The 12,534-nt window shown below is 42.4% G+C and overlaps 1 long non-coding RNA gene across 1 annotated transcript; it reads right to left on the bottom strand.

Annotated features, from left to right (window-relative positions):
• Positions 1-7,430: 7,430 nt before the first annotated feature.
• Positions 7,431-12,486, bottom strand: LOC141585670 (uncharacterized). Its single transcript, XR_012519287.1, has 3 exons — positions 12,004-12,486; positions 10,484-10,624; positions 7,431-7,958 (listed from the first exon to the last, which is right to left on the bottom strand). It is a non-coding gene; the product is annotated as an uncharacterized LOC141585670 (long non-coding RNA).
• Between the last annotated feature and the right edge of the window lie 48 nt (positions 12,487-12,534).

The following is a 12,534-nucleotide window of genomic DNA, read 5'->3' as shown; positions in this document are numbered from 1 at the left end:
TGATTTGTTTTTTGTAAAATTCAATATTCATAATAAAGTTCAGAATTGTTCTAAATAATTTCGTATTTATGGTTACAAGTTTACCTCTATAGGAAGTTAGTATACTCACACCAAGGCTAGTTATCCACAACAAAATGGCAAGGGAACAAATTCCCAGGGAGACAGCAATTATAAGCATCCAGGGAATTTCAGAAAAGCCAGGCCCAGGATACAAACTTTCAGGCAGGACATCGATGACCTGGAATAATAATAGATGGAATAATGAGAGGCTCAATGACATTTACCATATTTCAGTCACAAGGAATCATCCTTAGAAACCCTTAACTTCCTCAAAGAGGTAACCACACCCCTCAGCTATCACCAGGGGATCCCACTGCTTCAAGAAGGATTGGAAGTTAACAGTCTCATGGTTCTTGAATGGCTGGTAGTGTTTGTAAGCATTGTGAATGTGGGGGTGTCTTTTCTCTTGGTCTAATGCAGGGATGTCCAATCTTTTGGCTTCTCTGGGCCGTCGTAAAAGAAGGAGCATTGTCTTGAGTTGCACGTAAAATACACTAACATTAAAAATAGCTGAAAACTTTAAAAAAATTGCAAAAAAAAATCACAATGTTTTGAGAAAGTTTACAAATTTGTGTTGGGCCACATTCAAAGCTGCCCTGGGCTGCATGCGGCCTGTCACCTGTGGGTTTGACAAGCTACGTATAAAGTAATTATCATTGTTTTAAAGTTACTTACTTTTTAAATTGACATACAACATTGGAAGTATTTATTAGGTGTCACATGATAAAAGAATCCAGAATCCCTGTGAATCACACTTCTATCTTAGATTACATGAATCTCTGCCATCTAAAGCATAAGTTGCTGGGTGTGGTGGCTCACGTCTGTAATCCTAGCATTTTGGGAGGCCAAGGCAGGTGAATCACGAGGTCAGGCAATCAAGAACATCCTGGCCAACATAGTGAAACTCCATCTCTACTAAAAATATGCAAATTAGCTGGGTGTGGTGGCACATGCCTGTAGCCTCAGCTACTCAGGAGGCTGAGGCAGGAGAATTGCTTGAACCAGAGAATTGGAGGTTGCAATTAGCCAAGATCACACCACTGCACTCCAGCCTGGTGAGAGAGCAAGACTCCATCTCAAAAACAAAAACAAAAACAAAAACAAAACAGCGTAAATCAAAAAACCATAATAAAGAGATGACAGGCTGGGCGCGGTGGCTCATGCCTATAATCCCAGGATTTTGGGAGGCTGAGGCGGGCGGATCATGAGGTCAAGAGATCGAGACCATCCTGGTCAACATGGTGAAACCCCATCTCTACTAAAAATACAAAAATTAGCTGGGCATGGTAGCACAAGCTTGTAGTCCCAGCTACTCAGGAGGCTGAGGCAGGAGAATTGCTTGAACACAAGAAGCGGAGGTTGCGGTGAGCCGAGCATTGCATTCCAGCCTGGGTAACAACAGCAAAACTCCATCTCAAAAAAAAAAAAAAATTTAAAAAAATTAAATAAAATAAAGAGATGATTTCATTCAGAAATAAGTATAAAAATGCCCAAGTGGGGATCATGAACATGGCCTGAATAGCTAAGATCGTTGATATTAATTCCATTAGACTCTTTTTTTTTTTTTTTTTTTTTTGAGACGGAGTTTTGCTCTTGTTGCCCAGGCTGGAGTGCAATGGCGCGATCTCGGCTCACCGCAACCTCCGCCTCCTGGGTTCAGGCAATTCTCCTGCCTCAGCCACCTGAGTAGCTGGGATTACAGGCACGCGCCACCATGCCCAGCTAATTTTTTGTATTTTTAGTAGAGACGGGGTTTCACCATGTTGACCAGGATGGTCTCGATCTCTTGACCTCGTGATCCACCCACCTCGGCCTCCCAAAGTGCTGGGATTACAGGCTTGAGCCACCGCGCCCGGCCTAGACTCTTAACATGAATGAAGAAAAAGACTTCCCCTGAGTAAGTTGAGACACCTTCTGAGAACATTGCTACACAGATTCCTCAGGATTGAACTGTATGTTCTTGAAAATATCTTAATTTCAAGTGTTTCTTTCAAGATGGTGAATTAAACAGAGATAGGTATTCAACAGGGTGGACTGAGCATTTGCAAAGTCCAAAATGGAAAGGACTGAGTTAGAGATCAGTGCAACAATGGGAACGATTTCAGAAACATTGTGTTGAGCAGAATCAGACAGACACCAGAGTACCTGGGCATGGCATGCATCTGTAGACGTCAAATTCCAGAAGAAGCAAACTCAACCTCTGATGAGAAAGGGATTGGTTGGGAAGAGGGAGAGTTCAGTTTCTGGGGTGACGTAATATTGCAGATTTTGAAAGGGGTTGGGATATGCCAGTGTGTGTACTTCTCTAAGTTAGCAATGTTACACTTCAGATTTGTATCGTCTCTTCTAAGTAATTCTTCTTGAGGAGAAATTTTTATAACAATATGTGGAAAAATGAGAAAAATATTTTTAAAAAGTCTTAAAGTTACAGATGAAAATACTACCTAAATATATGTTTATCTATGCACAGAACCGAGAGTGGACAGCTGCTGTAATAAGAGCACCCAGGTTATATGCCAACAAAAATAATCACAGATTGTTGTTTACCCAAGTTTCTAGAAACATTATCTTTTGAAAATCAATGTTCACTACTGCTGAAACGGGCACTTCATGTCAGATTTTCCAAGTCCAGAAAGATTTGCATCACATAGTCCTCTTGGAATTATGATTAAAACTGTGAGAGTTGAGGTCAGTTAAAAACACAATGCCAAGTAACCACTAGCAAGAGTTCACCCTCATATTTTGGAGCATTGCGCATAAAGCACTCGGGAGCAACCTTGGAAATCCACATGGAGAGCAACACAAACTTTCTGGAATGCAGGCCACCACTACACCAGGCACACATAATATTTCACAAACACTGGATTTACAAGTATTGGAGGAAAAAATAAATCCAAAATGCCATTCAGACCAATCCACATACCAAGACTCAGTTTTGTGCAAATGAAACCTCTCTAAGGAGCAGCCTGTGAGCTCTGTGGCACTTTTGTCTCCAGCCTCACAGTGGCGGTGACTGCAGCCTGGCTCCTGGGAGGGATGCACTGTCCGTGAGGAGCCTCGCTCTAAAAGTGAGCAGGAGCTCTGGGCACAGTGGTGAAAGATGTGGATCAAATGCACAAAAGAACAAAGGGCATCTTGTCATTGACCAGGAAAACATCCCCGTCCTGGGCACTCTTGTCACATCTGACAACTATCTGGATGCAGGTTATCAGCAGTGGGCTCCTACCCAGACTAGGTCCCATGGGGCCAGGAAAAGCTTAGGTTCTGACAGTTGATGGCCATGAACGAGGGTGGAGGTGGAAAATGCAATGAGAAAAATTTACCCAAGTCTTCAAAGGTGAGGTAAGAAACGAGAGTTTAACTGATCTATAAAAATGCAGCCAGGTTAAGTGAAACAAATTCCAACGATTAGCAAGACATTGCCTCCTTCATAGACCTGAAAGAATCAAGAGACTCCTCTTTGATTGGAGGCACTCCTGTGGGGCGATTCTGCCTCCATGTAGTGGTTGCTCCCCATCACTAGACGTTTCCAGATCCCTCTCTGAGAATCGGTGCATGCAGCTGAGAACAAATACTCTGGTCTCTAGAAGGTGCCCTCTCCTGAGTGTAGTGGAGAGGTATTATAATGTGAGGGTGAAACCATTCCAAATAGAAACCTGTGATTTCTTTATATTTGGACACTCAAAAGGGCTTTAAGACCCTTTCTGCTTTGGGCAAATCAATGATCTGCACAAGACACATTTGACAGAACAAAGGACAATACAGTCCTTGTTCACATCCTGGTCATGTCACTCCTGGTGACTTCCGCCTTGCAAACACCCCAGCAGGGAGCAACCCTTTTCTGTCCCATCTGATGGGCTTCTGGGGCTCCCATCACTCTCTTGGACACTGACTCCCTGGAGGCAGCTCCCAAGCGCAGGAGACACGGATGACTCAGAAGTTCCTAGAAAGTCATCAAACCAGATGACACAGAACTCAAACGACATTTCACTTTGTTTTGTTTGAGTCAAGGTCTCACTCTGTCGCTGAGGCTGGAGTGCAGTGGGGCGATCTCGGCTGACTGCCCCCTCCACCTCCTGGGCCCCTGTGATCCTCCCACCTCAGCCTCTCCAGTAGCTGGGACTACAGGCCCACGCTGCCCGGTCTCACTCTATTTTTTTTTTTGTAAATTTTTTTGTAGAGATGGGGTTTCACTCTGTCCCAGGCTGGTCTGGAATTCCTGGACTCAAGTGTTCTGCCCACCTCGGCCCCCCAAAGTGCTGGATGATAGGTGCGAGCTGTGTCATTTCGGCCCCGTGACACATCCCAAGGAAAAGGAAAGAACCCGGCGGGTCCAGTGTCTACTCACATGGATGGACTGATGGCTGGGAAACGCCAGCACGAGGAGCCAAAAGAGCAGCCACCGCAGCCGCATGACCTGGTCCTCTCAGGGCGCCATGAGGCGGCCAGGACAGAGGTGGGGGTGGCTTAGGGCTGTGGGAGGGAAGGGGAAAAGAATGGGGATGGGGGAGGGAGGGGGAAAGGGATGGGGATAGAGGAGAGGGAGGGAGGAGAGGGAGGGAGGGGAAAGGGGAGCGGAGGAAGGGAGGGGAGGAGATGGGGTGAGGGGAGGAAAGGGGGCTGTTGGGCGCCTGGAGCAGGAGAAGGAGGAGAAAGGGGTCTGGGAAAGGATGGGGTTCAAACGAAGTCCTCAAGCGTGGGTGGGAGGATCAGCTATAGGTCAGTGGGAAAGGCGATCAGTGAAGCAGCAGGATGCGCGGGTTGAGGCAGCGGGAGGCTCAGGAGCAATTGGAGGGAGACCAGGGCTCTGGTGTCCACCAAAGCTGCTCCTGTCTGGGCGCTGCCTTAGCAACCCTGGGCCTTTATACTCCCCATCCACCAATCCCCGGCCCCCGTGGCCGTTGCCTCACAGTGGACATTCTACGAGGTGCCCATAACCTGCCAACGCCCCTCCCCCACCTGGGCGGAGCAACATGGAGGCCTCATCTCTACACAATGTGACAAGTTAGCCAGGCATGGTGGCCTGCAGTCCTGCTCCTAGCTACTCAGAAGGCTGAGGTGGGAGGATTGTGTCAGTCTCACAAAGCAAGATCCTGCTTGAAATAACAGAAATTAAGTAAAACGCAAATACAAAGAAAAATATTCTTTATTCACAAATTGGTAGAATATTGTGAAAGTCTATCTTACATAAAGTGATCTACAGATTTAATGCATCCGTATTAAACCACCAATGACATTCTCCACATACAAAAGGAATATCCCAATTCATTCTGTTCCCACAAAAGAAAACCCTCTATAGTCAAAATAATAATAATAATAATAATAATAATAATAAAAGCAAAGCTGAAGGCATCACAGAACCTGCCTTTGAAATATACTACAAAGCCATAATAAGCAAAAGTGTATGGTACTGGCATAACAATGGACACATAGGCCAAAAGAGCAGAATAGAGAGCCCGGAAATAAATCCACACATTACAGCTAACTGAGGTGACAAAACATACAATGGATAAAGGACAAACTCTTCAACACATGGTGTTGATCCTTTTACTATTCAAACTGACGTTATACTCACCATACTGTGTTAGGACTTAATACTGTCTTGTACTAATACTTAATACTATCTTTTACTAGTACTAAATATATTGTGTTAGGACTTAATAGCTTTTACAAATAAATCCAGACAATGCTAACTGACCGATGGAATCTTCTGGCCTGCAGACAGTGCACGCCTCTTGTACCAATTAAGTGATCCAAATGGTGTATTCATTGCTATACATGGCCTCAAACACTCCAGTTAAGAATAAGTTCTCACCATGTTAGAAAATCCCAAAACTCTCATCTGAACCTGCAAAGCACTGTGTGGTGTGATGGGTGGGAAAACAGTGAGAAAGTTGTAGCCGGAAGACAGGCGGTGAGGACTGTCTGCAAAGCAGAGTTAGGAAGAACAAAAAGAGGCAGCAGAAGACTGCAGATTATTGGAAAAGTGAACATGTGGAATTCCGCGTCACACGTTTGGAGAGAGCCAGCTGTGTAGCCTGGGAACGGATGTCCTCTCTCCACTGCAAAATCAACACCGTTTCTTCACCATGGACATTTTCAGTCTCTAACTTGGAGACACAAACTCACTTCAACAGAATTATTTACTCCTAATCACAAAGTGTGCCGTTCACCTAGCACTGTATTTGTTTACTTCATTTAGATATCAAAACAACCCAATAACTTAGGAAGCATCTCCAGTGTCTACCTGAACAAAGTGGCCCAATAAAAGAAATAAAGCCAATGATATCAATTACAAAAAGTAAAAGAACAATAACTAAGGAAAAATGAGCTGAAATTAGGTTGTCTAATTGAAAGAATTAAATCAAATGTACTAGTTAAATAAAATACAACTTAACACACTCATTGTGAAGATACTCACATCTGAGAATTACTAGGGGAGCACCACTAAGTTTTATGGAAATTCTCTTTCCCACCCCTGGGCAGGTCATGGAAATATGACTGCATGAACAATGGGATGGGAACATTATGTGTGAGATCCAGCACGAATAACAGGCAAGTAAAAACAGAGGATTTGCATGAGGAGATTCTGAACCAGGAGCCAGAATATTATACAGAAATGAATTCAACACAAAGGAGAGAATCGCGATTTCCTTCAAAATCTATGAGGTTTGTAGTTTTCTAGTAAATTATCAAGACTATTAAAATGATCTGTTTGAATCCAATCTTGCTATTTTCTTTGTCGTGTGTACTTTCAAAACAGGTGGACACCCACACTCACACAAACACAATTACGTGCTCCCTAATTCTATTAACCCTAAAGTTTATCTCTATTGTGTTCTGTTCTTGTTTTCTTAGACAAGGGCACGCTTTGCTGCCCTGGCTGGAGTGCAGTGGCATGAACACAGCTCACTGCAGCCTCCATCTCCCAGGCTCACATGGTCCTTCCACCTCAGCCTCCCGAGTAGCTGGGACTGAAAGTGTGCACCACCACTCCCAGCTAATTTTAAAAAATCTGTAGTAGAGACAGGTGTCACTCACTGTGTTGCCCAGGCTGGTCCCAAACTTTTCAGCTGAAGCCACCCTCCCATATTGGCCTCCCAAAGTGCTGGGATTATAGCTGTGTGCCACCATGCCCAGGCTAGTTTTTACAGTTATATATTTGTATATTTACCTCCATGTAAATCACAACTGAAACTCTGTATATGTTCTGCAGGACAGAGGGGTTGTACATCCAAGAAAAATTACAGGAAAACATTTTAAATTACTCAGAAATATATGTATTTATTTATACTTCTGTATAATCTTTGTTATAACAATATGACTCTGTAGTTACAAAGAAAAGTATAAAAATATAAGAACCATATTCTTCCAGTTACTTGCAGTTAAAAAGTCACTGGGAATGAAGATCACTGAAGATGTTTCTCCACTCTGCCATCTGAGAGTAGATTGTTGCCGTCTGCTATCGACACCGTTGAGTAAGACAGAATTGATTTTTGGTAGGATAACACTTTATTCCATGAGCACCAGACTTTACACATTTAACAAAATTGTGTTCAATTAAAAACAAATTAAGTTCACAAAGAATCTTAAAAAGCATTTCAAAACTTACGGTATATTATCATAATGAAATACTACTAAAACTAATGATTTATAAAATTCAAAATGATTCTCTCTTCCTATAATGCAGAAGAATATTAAACACTTAACTCATGAATCAGTTACAGGTATATAAGGCAACTACAAAGAGCCTTTGTAGCAAGATTTTACTCACGCATCTTACGTTTCAGCGTCTTTCACTTTTTGTAGGAAAGCCTATCAGTGATGCACACTTAATATAAAATAACTTCTCATGTCCCTGATGCAGCAACCATCAAGCATGTGTTTTCACGTCAGCACTAGAAATAAAGACATAGCATCAATTGATCTGAGAGTTGAATTACATCAATATTGGCTTTTCTAACTAACATTTTTTCAATGCAAAAAAGGGTATCTTGAATGTACTTAAAACTTTACAAAAAATAAATCTCATCCTCCTTTTAAACGTAAATGTGAATGAATGATCTATTTCAAGTCCAGATTACTCTGTAGACTCAACACTGATTTGGTGCCATGTCCGAACATGTCAGTGCCCTGTTTCTTTCTTTCCCTAATGTTTACTTAGACTTGATTTTGCTCATTTTTCCTATTTACTGCATTTGAAAAATATCTTTTGGTATGAACTCTGGTGCTTTCTAAGCTATAGTTTCTGAACAAATGTTCTTCCACGCTTATGACATTTGAAGGGTTTGTCTCCAACACAAATTCTCTGAATTTGAATAAAGTTTAGGCAGTTGGTGCAAGGCTTCTATCTAGTATAAAACATATTTCTAATTTTTTTTTTTTTTTTTTTTTCAGAAGAAATACTCATTTGTGCTCTGGAAACTTGTATTTCATGAAAGGTCTTTCAACAGTCATTATCTTTATAATAACTTGATTAAGTACAAACTCTGATGTAAAGTAAGATGTGAGAAGTTACTGAAGACCTTCCCTATTTTTGCATTTGTTTATTTTTTTCTCAAATATGAAGGTTTTCATGTACAGTCAGGTGTGAGAGCTGGGTAAAGGTTTTGTCACATTTTTCACACTTGTAGGATTTCTCTCCAGCATGAATTCTCTGATGTATAATAAGATTTGAGGACTGGGTAAAGTTTTTTCCACATTTGTCACATTTGTAAGGCTTCTCTCCAGTATGGGTTTTCATAGGTTTCGTGAGGTCTGACGACTGCTTAAAGTTGCTGTTATATTCTTCACACGTATAGGGATTTTCTTCAGAATAAGTTCTCTGATGACTAGAAAGGCTTGAGCAAGTTCTGAAGACTTTCCTGCATTCTTCACATTAGTAGGGTTTCCCTCCAGTGTGAATCCTCGTATCTTCAATGAGGTGTAAGCCTGGGTATTGGCTTTCCCACATTCGTCACATTTGTCTGGTTTCTCACCAGTGTGAATTCTCTTATGGTTAGTAAGGTCTGAGAACCACCTGAAGATGCTGTCACATTCCCCACATTTGAAAGGTTTCTCTCCAATCTCATTTCTCTGATGTTTGGAATGACTTGGGCTTCTACCATTTTTTACACTTGGAGAGCTTCCTTCCAGTGATAATCATCTGATGATTTGACAGCCTTGAGCAGGGCCGAGCGCAGTGGCTCAAGCCTGTAATCCCAGCACTTTGGGAGGCCAAGGTGGGTGGATCACGAGGTCAAGAGATCGAGACCATCCTGGTCAACATGGTGAAACCCCGTCTCTACTAAAAATACAAAACATTAGCTGGGCATGGTGACATGTGCCTGTAATCCCAGCTACTCAGGAGGTTGAGGCAGGAGAATTGCCTGAACCCAGGAGGCGGAGGTTGCGGTGAGCCAAGATCGCACCATTGCACTCCAGCCTGGGTAACAAGAGTGAAACTCCGTCTCAAAAAAAAAAAATTAAAAAAAAAAAAAGCATAGGGCCGGGCGCGGTGGCTCAAGCCTGTAATCCCAGCACTTTGGGAGGCCGAGGTGGGTGGATCACGAGGTCGAGAGATCGAGACCATCCTGGTCAACATGGTGAAACCCCGTCTTAAAATACAAAAAATTAGCTGGGCATGGTGGCACATGCCTGTAATCCCAGCTACTCAGGAGGCTGAGGCAGGAGAATTGCCTGAACCCAGGAAGCGGAGGTTGCAGTGAGCCGAGATCGTGCCATTGCACTCCAGCCTGGGTAACAAGAGCGAAACTCCGTCTAAAAAAAAAAAAAAAAAAAAGCAAAACCAAAAAGACAGCCTTGAGCAAGAGATAGACACTACCACACTCTTCACATTTGTGGAGCTTTTTCTTAGTGCCATGATCCTTACCATCAGTAAGGTAGGAGCACTGTTGAAATACTTTTGACAAATACTAATTGTATTAAATACTAATGCCACTTGTATAATGGCATGAAATAATTTGGTATTAGTATACGGCATTAAATAATGCCATAATTTGGAATTAAATACTAATGCCAAATTCTTCACATTTCTAATGTTCCCCTGCAGTGTAAAATCTATCTTTAGTTAGGGCTGAGCAAGTTTTAGAAACCTTGTCGCATTCTTTACATTTGTAAGGTTTCTCTCGTACAAATGTTCTCATGCTCAGTAAAGTGTGAGCACTGGTGAAAGGTTTTGCCATATTCTTCACATTTTTTTCTGTGTGAATTTTCTGATGTTCAGTTAGGAATGAGAATATTTGAAAGGATTTGCCACATTCTTTGCATTCGAAAGGTTTCTGTCCAGTATGACTCATATTATGCCTATGTACATCTGAAGAATTATGAAAGATTTTAACATATTTACTACATTGAAATATCTTGCTATGAGTACTTGATGAACATTGGTTAAGTCCATTATAATCTTCTTTCTGCAACTTACATTCATCTACATTTCCCCAGTCTTTCCTCCAGTGGAAATTATCAAGGCCACCATTTCCATGTCCTCTCAGTATTGATTTTTGGAATGCATCTTGTATGTTCTGCTCTGGCAAAAGGTCTTGGGTAAAATAGGAAAACACAGCTGAAAAAAAAAATAAACAAAACTTACCCCACTTACTAGACACAGATGAATACACTTTATGAATCTATTTATAAAATAATACTGAGTACATTAGCTAAATGGCACAAAAAATACTGCAGGCCCTAATTTTTTTTGTAATATGTAAATGTAACAATGACTAGTGAGAAAACGCATCTGAACTCTAAGAACCACTTCAGAGTTTGCAACACACCACGTGAGCACAATGTTAAGAGCCACATCAGAAGAAGAAAAACATGTTGACTATTTTCAGCCCGCCCCCACAGCCCCTGCTCCTCCGCAGTACAGCAGAATGCCTGTGAGAGTCAGCCCTCAACTCGTGGCTTCTCCTTCAACAAAAAAAAGAAAATACGAACACAAGTGTTTTTACGTTTGTCCTTTTGAAGCTATGGCAAAGTCTGGTTTCTGCTCCTGATGACATGGAGTCTTGAAAGAAATGGGGGTCCTCTGAATGACAGGTTGGGTCTCTAAGACCAAAAGGAAATCCCTGTGACCACAGCAGGAAGGCTGCAGCAGCCCCACCAGCAACAGGTGGATCAGGTGACCACAGGCCACTATGAAGAAACCCGAGAAACCCTCTTTCACTGAAAAACAGACGCACAATTCCACACAAGACACATCTTCAGAACCGGCTTTAAGAGGCTTCTAGCATTTGGGCCAATTTGTTTCAGACTACCCCAGGAGAAAGTCACACTAACAGAGTTGTGGCAGGTGGCTTTTTGTTAATGCTTGAATCTCAATCAAAGATGACCTGTTCAAAGTATTAGGGTCACGTGGCACAATTCAAGACATCAAAAAAGTTCAGAAATCAACCCTAAAACAATGGAGACGCAGAAATTAACTGAAAAAAAAAATAACATTATCATTTGAATAACGCCCAATGAATAAAAATGGGAAAACAGAAAACAGCAAAATTAAGAAAATGACAATACCAATAAAAAGATTTAAAGTATAACAAATGGATTCAGAAACTGAACATATGAAAGAAAACGATAACTGAAAACTTCTCCAAAGTAAGAACAGAGAGAAAAAAACAAGCTCAACACATCAATAGGATAAGCAAGAAGAGATGTAAAACACTATAGCAGTTTCAGAAGTCACAGAGGAGAAGAGAATCTTGAAAGCAGCAATCGAAATGCAATATGTCATTCATAAGCAAGCTCTTACTAGATTACCAGTGAATTTGTCCCCAGAATCCTCGAGGCCAGGCTGAAATGATACTCAGGTATAATAAAGTGAGGTCAGGGAAAAATATTTTTCCCAAATAGGAAAAATAAATGGGTAAAAAAAAAGTGTACTATCAAAATCAATTTTACACTTCTTTCTGCATTTATTTATTTATTTTTGAGATGGAGTCTCACCCAGGCTGGAGTGGCGTAGTGAGATCTCCACTTACTGCAACCTCTGCTTCCGGGTTCAAGGGATTCTCCTGCCTCAGCCTCCAACTACAGGCACACGCCTTCCTCCATTCCTTCCCTCTTTCCCTCCTTCCTTCCGTTTGGCCAGGCTGGTTTCAAACCCCTGACCTCGAGTGATCCGCCCGCCTCGGCCTCCCAGTGTTGGGATTTCAGGCGGGGTGAACCACCGCGCCCGGCCTTCTTTTTGTATTTAAACGTGTATTGACATTTTAAGATGACATCTGCGACTTGCACCCCTGGGACAAGCGGTCTCCCGTTCCTCCTTTACTCTGCAGCACCCGGTGGCTGTGAACCCCGTTCTTCTGCTTGGATTTCTGCCTCCCCAGCAGCTTTTTTCCTAGCCAGGTGTCGAGGCCTGCTTTTTGCAGCCGCTTCCCGGGTGGAGTTCCAAAGCTCTGAGCAGCCAGAGTCGGGGAGGCGTTACAGGAGCTGGCTGGCAATTCCCACTGCCGGCCGCCAGAGGAAGCTGCTTCG

Source organism: Saimiri boliviensis, chromosome 9, assembly GCF_048565385.1.
Source record: "Saimiri boliviensis isolate mSaiBol1 chromosome 9, mSaiBol1.pri, whole genome shotgun sequence".
NCBI classification, from domain to species: domain Eukaryota; kingdom Metazoa; phylum Chordata; class Mammalia; order Primates; family Cebidae; genus Saimiri; species Saimiri boliviensis.
This window is presented reverse-complemented; position numbering and strand designations above follow the sequence as displayed.